The 9,214-nt window shown below is 41.9% G+C and overlaps 1 protein-coding gene across 6 annotated transcripts in view; it reads left to right on the top strand.

Moving 5' to 3' along the window:
• ASB3 (ankyrin repeat and SOCS box containing 3) overlaps window positions 1–9,214 on the top strand; it is a 154,088-nt gene that overhangs the window by 98 nt on the left and 144,776 nt on the right. For 5 of the 6 annotated variants that reach the window (XR_004644956.1, XM_034764374.1, XM_034764377.1 and 2 more), the window contains exon 2: window positions 929–1,004. The gene's annotated coding sequence lies outside the window, so the exon portion shown is untranslated. Of the gene's footprint in view, window positions 1–11; window positions 672–928; window positions 1,005–9,214 lie in introns of those variants that run through there. The other variant, XM_034764375.1, reaches the window with a different exon arrangement.

Below are 9,214 nucleotides of genomic sequence, written 5' to 3'. Positions count from 1 at the left end.
TAAGAGGAGTCGGGGGTTGTCCTACTGCGGCCCAGAGTTTCTGGTGGTACCCGGCCTGGCTGTCTGTGGGCTCCGGGTCCCCAAGCCTGGCTGGGAGCCTCCCGCTGGAGGCTCGTTCTGCTCGTGCCTCCTCCCGGGCTCGGGCATTGGTGTTCGGCGCTGTACAGCAATGTACCCGGAGCCGGGACCGCTCGCAGGCCGCCGGGACAAGTAGCGCCTGGTGTGGCGGCCTCGCAGTGGCCGTGCGCAGGGAGGGAGCGAGCTCTTCGCGGTTGCGTTTGACTTGCAGTCACATGGCTGGGGCCGGGTGCGCGGGGCAGCCCCGAACTCGCTGCCTGCCCTTGGTCCGTCCTGCGGCGGCCCGGAGGATAACGCTCTACCGAGCCGCTTCAGAGCGCCGCCCCGCTTTGCGCTGGCAGCGGTGAATGCACTAGCGGACAGGTCGGGGCTCGGGCTCTCAGCGTGGCTCATTATCACGTTCTGGTTGTGTTCAGAAATACTTTTCTGCCTCTGGGTCGTCATGTGACCAAGTTCTCCTCAGCTGGCTGCAGGAGGGCTGACAAGCGGGCAGTGCTGGCACCAGGGTGCAGACAGATCGTCTCTAGTCGGTCTGTCAGCGGGCCTCCCATTGGATGGATTGCAAGCGTAACTTGTCTGGCGCGCACATACAGGTAGTGAGAGCTGGTCCTTAGCCTGGCAGATGGTGCGTGTCCTCATCTCCACTGAAGTCAGTGGGAGTCCAGGGCTCTCAGCACCTCACAGAAGTGGTTCCAGAGTTTGTTTCGATGTATGTGGCTGGGGGTGGGTGGGGAGTGGAAACTTTCTTTGTGCTTGCTGGCGATTTTCAGCTCTTCAGAGTTGCCTTATGTTAAGCAAATGGAGTAAAATAAAATAACTTGGACTTCTTTTTTGCTGTCCATTGTTACAGGTAATCCTCAGGGACTCTCTCTGGCTGTGGAAGTGACATGTGTTAACTAATGAAGACTAGATAAGTGTCAAAACAGGTAGGTGTTCTGTTTTACTTAAACAGTCAAAGGGACAGTAGAGGTTGTTTTAAGCCCTGTGCTAAAAAATGGACTCTCGGTGGAACCATTCTTTTATTAGAATACTCTAAAGCATAGTGGGGTCTGCCTTTGTCCCCTGACTGCTACCTCATTAAGAATGTTTAATCATAATGTTAATAAGAGTGGTTAGTGAGCAAACAGTGAGCCTTATTCAGAGTGTTACATGAATGTAAAGCTGATGTGTGATCAGAATATCAATTGTGTTCTGATTTACATCAGCATGATATCAAAATCAGGTGTTCAGATGCTATTGTGATGGGGGCTATATAAATACATAGTAAAGTATTAAATTGTATTATTCTGCAAGGAGAGAAGTATGTTCTATTGAGTATTTAGGTATTATATGGTAAATATCTGTTAAGCTTACATTATTGTTTACGTTTAAAAGTATAAAAGATATTTTCTGAGACCTGTGTTGTTTTAATTAAATAGATTTTATCATGTCATGTTTTTACAGATTTGTGCAGTAGAAATACATTTCTTAAAAAATTTAGAATTGAAATATTTATTGGTGTGCACCCAACACCCCAAATAAACACATTAAGGAGTACCTGGCATGCTTCTAATGAATTGCACACTTGCTCTTCCCCTGCTCCTTCTCTGGAATATGATATGCAAACTTTTTCAGTACTTCCTATTTGATGCAACACTATAGCGTGTATTGTACCGGTCATTTCAGACCTGCCATTGAACAGTGATGGAGACTGAAGCCTGTCTACATTGTTGATTACTCCTCCCCCCCCACTCCATCCACCCAGCCAGCCACCCACATTGCAAGTTGCTTTTTAGTTAAGTTAATATAGTTTGGAGGGGGGGAGGAGGGAGGGAGAGAGAGGAAGGAAGGTGTCTTATGTTCTCTCTTTAGGTAGACTCTGGTCTCTGATACTATTCAGTAATGGATCTGATGTTGCAAGCAGAATTTCAGTATTACAGGCACTTCCACTGAGGACTAGTGTATGCCTTGCTTTAGCATTCTGTCCTGTCTCTGCTGGTTTGACACTGAGAGTTAATTTATATCTTCATTTTCTGTTACACTGTTGTTAGTGCTAAATATTATGGTATCACCCAGAGGCTCCACTCAGGATAGGGGCCCTGTTGTCTTAAGACACTAGATAAGAGATGTTTCAGAGTAGCAGCCGTGTTAGTCTGTATCCACAAAAAGAAGAACAGGAGTACTTGTGGCACCTTAGAGACTAACAAATTTATTAGAGCATAAGCTTTCGTGGACTACAGCCCACTTCTTCGGATGCATATGCATATGCATCCGAAGAAGTGGGCTGTAGTCCATGAAAGCTTATGCTCTTTTAGATAAGAGAGAATCCTTGCCCTAGAGGTCTTACAGTTTAAAAGATACAGAACAAGTGGAGCATAAGTTATAGGGATATAACATGCAAGTAAATGAATGTGATGAAGAATTGGCAGAATTTTGTTAAAGCTATTTTTAGAAAGTGTATCTAACTGGAAATAGAAGCAGGGTGAGGAATGAGGGGAGTGAAGAAGTTGGAAGAATAAGGTAGTAGGAAAAGGAAAGAAGGGGAAGAGAGTCAGATCTCATCATATGCCTGGAAGGAGTCATGGCAGTGGTGGGCCTTAAGGAGGATAAAGTGTGGTAGCTTTATGGCTTATAATATACTCTTCCCCTGCATAAGGAGTGGCATCGGAGAAAGTACAAAAGTGTTCTCCACCAACCAGTCAGCTTTTCCTATTAAAGACTGGGAATGTTGGAGCAAAGTCAAAGATAGATTTTTTCAATCAGTTGTTAGAACAACTAGGTAAGGTAGGACTAAGGCCTGGTCTATACTTAAGATTTACAATATAACTATTTTGATTAGGGGTGTGTCTTTTTTACTGAAATATCCATACCTGAAAAAGCTCTAGTGTGGATACAATTATGCTATTATAAAGGTGATTTATACTGGTATATTTTATTCCTTTCCCATACAGGAATAGCATGTGTGCATATTCTCTCTCTCTCTAGCAACTTGTTACTGATATAACTGCATCTACCCTAAGGAGGTTGTACTGCTTTAACTATACTGGTGTACTTTTTAGTGTAGGCAAGCCCTACGTTGTGAAAGGCCTTAAAAATACAGAAAAGAAGCCTGTGTTTGATGTGGAAGTGAAGGGGAAGCAAGGGGAAGGATCTAAAGAGGCGTTGATGTCAGGTTGAGGAGCCAGGAAGACTATCTTAGGAGCAGATTTTAAATGGACTTGAGGGGAGCAAGTTTGAGGGGAGTCAGGCCCAAAAGGGAAGAGGTTATAGTAGTTTGGTGGCAAAATGACGAAGATTTGAATCTGAGTTTTAGCTGTGCGGAGAGAGGGGAAAGGCCAGATCTCAAAGATGCTGTATAGAAAGAAGCAGCAAGATTTAGATATGGCCTGAATGTATGGGTCTAGAGAGAGAGTTGAGGCAAAGGTATCGTGCAGATTATGGTCCTGAGCAACAAGAACGATGATGGTGATTTCCACAGTGTTAAAGGAGGGGGAGAAGGGATGGTGGAAAGTGGCTATTTTGGCTTTGTCAGTCCTAGGACCAATCCTATTCAACTTATTCATAAATGATCTGAAGAAAGGGATAAAAAGTGAGGTGGCAAAGTTTGCAGATGATACTAAACTGCTTAAGATAGTTAAGACCAAAGCAGACTGTGAAGAACTTCAAAAAGATCTAACAAAACTAAGTTATTGGGCAACAAAATGGGAAATGAAATTTAATGTGGATAAATGTAAAGTAATGCACATTGGGGAAAAATAACCCCAACTATACATAAAATATGATTTGGGGCTAATTAAACTACAACTAATCAGGAAAAAGATTTTGGAGTCATCATGGATAGTTCTCTGAAGATGTCCACGCAGTGTGCAGCGGCAGTCAAAAAAGTAAACAGGATATTAGGAGTCATTAAAAAAAGGGATAGAGAATAAGATGGAGAATATCTTATTGCCCTTATATAAATCCATGGTACACCGACATCTTGAATACTGCATACAGATGTGGTCTCCTCATCTCAAAAAAGATATACTGGTATTAGAAAAGGTTTAAAGAAGGTCAACTAAAATGACTAGGGGTTTGGAATGAGTCCCATGTGAGGAGATATTAAAGAGGCTAGGACTTTTCATCTTGGAAAAGAGGAGACTAAGGGGGTATATAAAATCATGAGTAATGTGGAGAAAGTGAATAACGAAAAGTTATTTTCTTATTCCCATAATACAAGAACTAGGGGTCACCAAATGAAATTAATAGGCAGCAGGTTTAAAACAAATACAGGGATGTTCTTCTTCACGCAGCGCACAGTCAACTTGTGGAACACCTTGCCTGAGGAGGTTGTGAAGGCTAGGACTATAACAGGGTTTAAAAGAGAACTGGATAAATTCATGGAGGTTAAGTCCGTTAATGGCTATTAGCCAGGATGGTTAAGGAGTGGTGTCCCTAGCCTTTGTTTGTCAGAGGATGGAGATGGATGGTAGGAGGAAGAACACTTGATCATTACCTGTTAGTTTCACTCCCTCTGGAGCACCTGGCTTTGGCCACTGTCGGTAGACAGGATACTGGGCTGGATGGATCTTTGGTCTGACCCAGTATGGCCATTCTTATGTTCTTATGATTGTGACCTTAGGTGAGGACTAAGCAAGGGGAGATAAACTTTTAAAGGTATTTTCATGGAAAAGTTGCTAGTAGTAGTTAAGAATGAGGGTAGAAAAACAGAAAAATCATACAGGAAGGAGGCCTCAGTAGCTCTAACATTATGAACCCTTTCTTGCTTGCTAAAAATTAAACTTTTTAAAAGTGCATACCTCCCATCTACAAGGCGTCAGCCTGCCAATACTGGAAACCAAAGTCCCCTAACCACAGAACAAATAGATCATAAGCAATGAGAGTGTTTTTCCTCACGCAGCCTTGATTATGTTCCTCAACTCTGTTTTAAGACCACTGGGGAGAGAGACAAGTTCAGTTTCCATTTCTGTTCGATTTTTAGCCTGTGTGCGGAACTGGCCAGCAGTGATAGGCATTATGAGGATAATTTTTAGCTATGTGGATAGCTGTCCACTGAAAACATGATAAATCTGATTTGTGTAATGCACCAAACAACTGTCATGTGGAAACTTGTACTTACTACAAATCTTATTATAGACTTTTGATTTAGTGTTGAAAGGACCTGTCAATACAGCCAATTCACTGAACTATCCAGGCATGGGTTTTTCCTGAATCATCACCAAGGGTATATGATGAGGATTCTTCCCAACCTGGGGCAATGACAGGCTGGTCTGAGGGCTATGATTTCCACCCATAGCCTCCCACTTTATAGTCCACTTGTACAACAGAGGCAGCTGTAAATGCAGCCAAGGCCCCAATTTTTGCTGAGAATATAACATTGTTTTGTGCACATCACTGAGAATAGCTGAGGGAGAATGCAGTAACGTTCCTATCTGATTCTCACAGCTCTGCTGGCCTAAAATTGACAGGTCCTTAGACCTAAAGTTTTTAGCCCCTTACCTGACACATTGTAATGTAAAATCTCTTCCAATTCGGTCAGCATTCAGGAATCTTATTTCTTGTTTAGAGAGTGATCCAATGCAGCACTGACTATTTGTCACAGGAGGTGTTGCTGATGTTAAATTTTCTCTTGGTATATTCTAGCAAGAGTTCTTTCTTTTTAAAAAAGAGAATTTTGTATTTGTGCATTGTAACTATAGAAATAAAATAAAAATATTGGGTATATTGCCTCTTATGATCTGACTAGTGTCTCGTTCATCATTGCCCTCCACGATCATTTACACCAGTGCAAAATAAGTGCAAAATGTTTCCGCATGTTAATTGTAACATTTTATACCTCATTAGCAGTCAAGTCTGGTCTGAACTTGAAAGTTATACTGGTATAAATATTTCAGATACCAGTGTGAATTTTTACCAAAATAGTTGTATTGGTACAAATCCTAGTATGGACTCAGTTAAACTGATGTAAAGGTGCCTTATACCAATATAGCTTATTTTCCTTCCCACATGAAAATAAAGAGTAATGGTACAAGCACATTTATCTCAGTATAACTGCGTTCACTTCACCCACTTTAACTACATCCATATAGTTAGAGCTCTACAGCTTTTGTGAGCAGGTGAGCACGTAGTCTTGGTGAGAGTTAAACTGAAAAGGAAACAGCATTAAGGACCTCAAAATTAGGAAGGGTCAGTGTTTAGATGGAAGATGCACATAAACAGGTTAACCAAATATAGTATCTGACAATAAAGGAAGATGAAAAAGGAAGTCAGCTAAAGTCCTCAAATTAAGAAATTGTCTAGTAGAGATTAAATTAACAAATATAATTATTTTGTAGCACTCACTTCTCTTGAGGGACAACTCAACTGCATCTTTCTTTTATCGTTCATAAATGGGAATTTAGAATGACTGGGAAATTATTCTAAGTGAATTTTGAAAAACTTATTAAAAAAAATTTACAATAAGTGTTTAAGGGTTACATTTCTAAAAAGACCTGAAATCTGCAGACAAAAATGCATGCACACACTTCTTTTCAGACAACAGGATATTCAAATTCCTTTCTCTAATTGTATACCCACATTTGTAGGCATAATTGTGTGTACGTTTTTGCATGAGGACTTCTACCTGTTTTGAAATTTTGTCCCTCTCATTCATTTATAGTCACTTGTATTACAGAAATACGCATTTTGTTCTCTTTTGGATTACAGGGATTTACAAACAGTTTAAAAGTAAGTCAGGAAGTCATAATTACTGTGTCACAATTTCAAGAGCTAAGCTATTTGAATGTCCCAGGTTCTTCACAACCTGTTACTCCTAAAGCTGTGCGGCTCACTGTTTCTGATATCTGGGACCCTGCAGCACTGTGAGTGGAATCATAGAATATTAGGGGTGGATGGGACCTTAGGAGGTCATCTAGTCCAACCCCCTGCTCAAAGCAGGACCAATCCCCAGACGGATTTTTGCCCTAGATCCCAAAATGGCCCCCTCAAGGATTGAACTCGCAACCCTGGGTTTAACAGGCCAATGCTCAAGCCAGTGAGCTATCCCTCCCCTGTCATGCGAGCATACACCTACATCATCAGACAAAACAGAAAGCACTAGGCAAACGGTCCTGGTGGGAGAGCTGCTGCATTTAATTTCTCAGCCTCCCTTCTCTGCCTCTTGCCTTATGAGTGGAGCTTAGACCCACACACTGGCTATGTCAGTTTTTCACCAGAAGTTAAGAAAGGATGGATGGAATTGGAAGGGATGCAGATCTGATTTCATTAAACTGATGACGTGATGTTGAACTGAATGACAGTGTTATCAGCGATTGGTGCTTGAGGACAGCATGTCGTGACTATCTTTAGGCTGCGATGCTCTGGTTTTTAAAATGAAGTAATATTGACCTAAGGTGTCCTTTACTACACAGAGACAATAAATTGTTCAAGCTATTTTAAGTAAAGTTCAGAAGGGTATCATTCATCCTTTCATATTTCAGGTTAACTTTTTCAACATATAATACATTTGCAAGGGGAAGCAACCTATTTTGTTTAGATTTGAAGTGTACGTCTGTACTATTGATAGTAGGAGTGCCACCTTTTAAGATTTACGCCAACAGTTCTACTGGTTGCAGTGCTACATCTCTTAAGTCTCAGAATGCGTAGTTCTATGTTTCTAATGAGAAACATGTTTGAGTATGCTAATTTCATTGCTTCTCAGTTTTTACATTTTTATGGGTGTTTAAGGAATATTGAACACTACATTCTTCTGCATGGTCAAACTAGATTGTTAGTCAACCCAGCCTAAAACAGACCTTCATCAGATTGTCAGCTTCTAGTTAGTAAGAGCCTTTATATACACTTACAATAAGAGAAAATACAGGGAATAAAAATGAGAATATGGGAAGAGTTGAGGAAAGGGTACATGGGCACTGAAGTCTTTATAAAAATGTTCTCTCCCTCCCCCCCCCCCCCCCCCCTAATAAACCATTGCTGTTTTCCAGATTTTCTTCATGCTTGCCCTTAAAAAGTTGGATCTTCCCAACTTCAGTAATTGCCTCTTGCATAATGACCTTAAGCCTAAAGTGTGTGTGTGTGTGTGTGTGTGTGTGTGTGTGTAAAGAAGTTTAAGGGCCTCTTTGATTGCTCCTTCATTATGTCCTTTGGGGGATTCCTCCTCATCCTGCCACATAGCTCTGTCCTTGGTCCCCATCTCTTCTCCCTCCACATCTTTCTTGTTTGTTTGTTAACCTCATCTGAAAACAAGTTCAACTGATATAAAGCAACCCGATATAACACGGTAAAGCAATGCTCCAGGGGGCGGGGCTACGCACTCCGGTGGATCAAAGCAAGTTCAATAAGTTTCACCTATAGCGTGGTAAGCTTTTTTGGCTCCCGAGGACAGTGTTGTATCAAGGTAGAGGTGTATTTCTGTGCAGAGTACTTGCAGATCTACCTACCTGCTCCAGACTTGTCGGCTTCTGTCCAAGCTAAAGTCTCAGCCTGTCTCTCTATATCTTCTTTGGATGTGTAGCTGTTAGCTCGAGCTCAATGTGGCTAAAACAGAGCTCTTAATCTCTTTCCCCACCCCCTGCAAGCCCTTCCTGGACAACACCATCATCCTGCCTGTCAGACCTGTAAATGTGGGTGTTCTCTTCGACTGGGACTTCTCTCTAGGTCCTCACACCCAGCCCATGTCCAAGTCTTGCAGATTCTTTCTGCATAACCTCTCTAAGATATGGCCTTTCCTGTCCATCCATGCAGCTAAAATTCTTTTCTGGGCTCTCATCTTGAGCCTCAATTACTGCTACCTACTTTTCTCTGGCCTTGACAAATGCAATCTTGCCCCACTCACATCCATTCAGAATGCTTCTGCACTCTCACTACATCACCTCTCTTTTTGCATCCCTCCATTACACTTCCCTTTTCTCAATTGCATCAAACTATACTATTTGTCGTTGCATTCCAGGCCCTTCATGGCCATCCTATCCTCTCTCATTTAGTATTAAAAACTTGACTCCTGCTTACAATTGCCCATGATGACAGCCTCCATTGCCCACTTGTTAAATTTTCAAACAAACATCTTTATGTTTTCTCCTGTGCTGCCCCTCGTGTGGGAGGAATGCCCTACAAACATCTGCTAAGCCACTTCATTGTTCTCCTTCAAACTCTTCCTTAA

This window comes from Trachemys scripta, chromosome 3 (genome assembly GCF_013100865.1).
Source record: "Trachemys scripta elegans isolate TJP31775 chromosome 3, CAS_Tse_1.0, whole genome shotgun sequence".
Classification (NCBI taxonomy): Eukaryota; Metazoa; Chordata; order Testudines; family Emydidae; genus Trachemys; species Trachemys scripta.
Note: the sequence above shows the minus strand (reverse complement) of the source record. Positions and strands in the feature narration are given on the sequence as shown.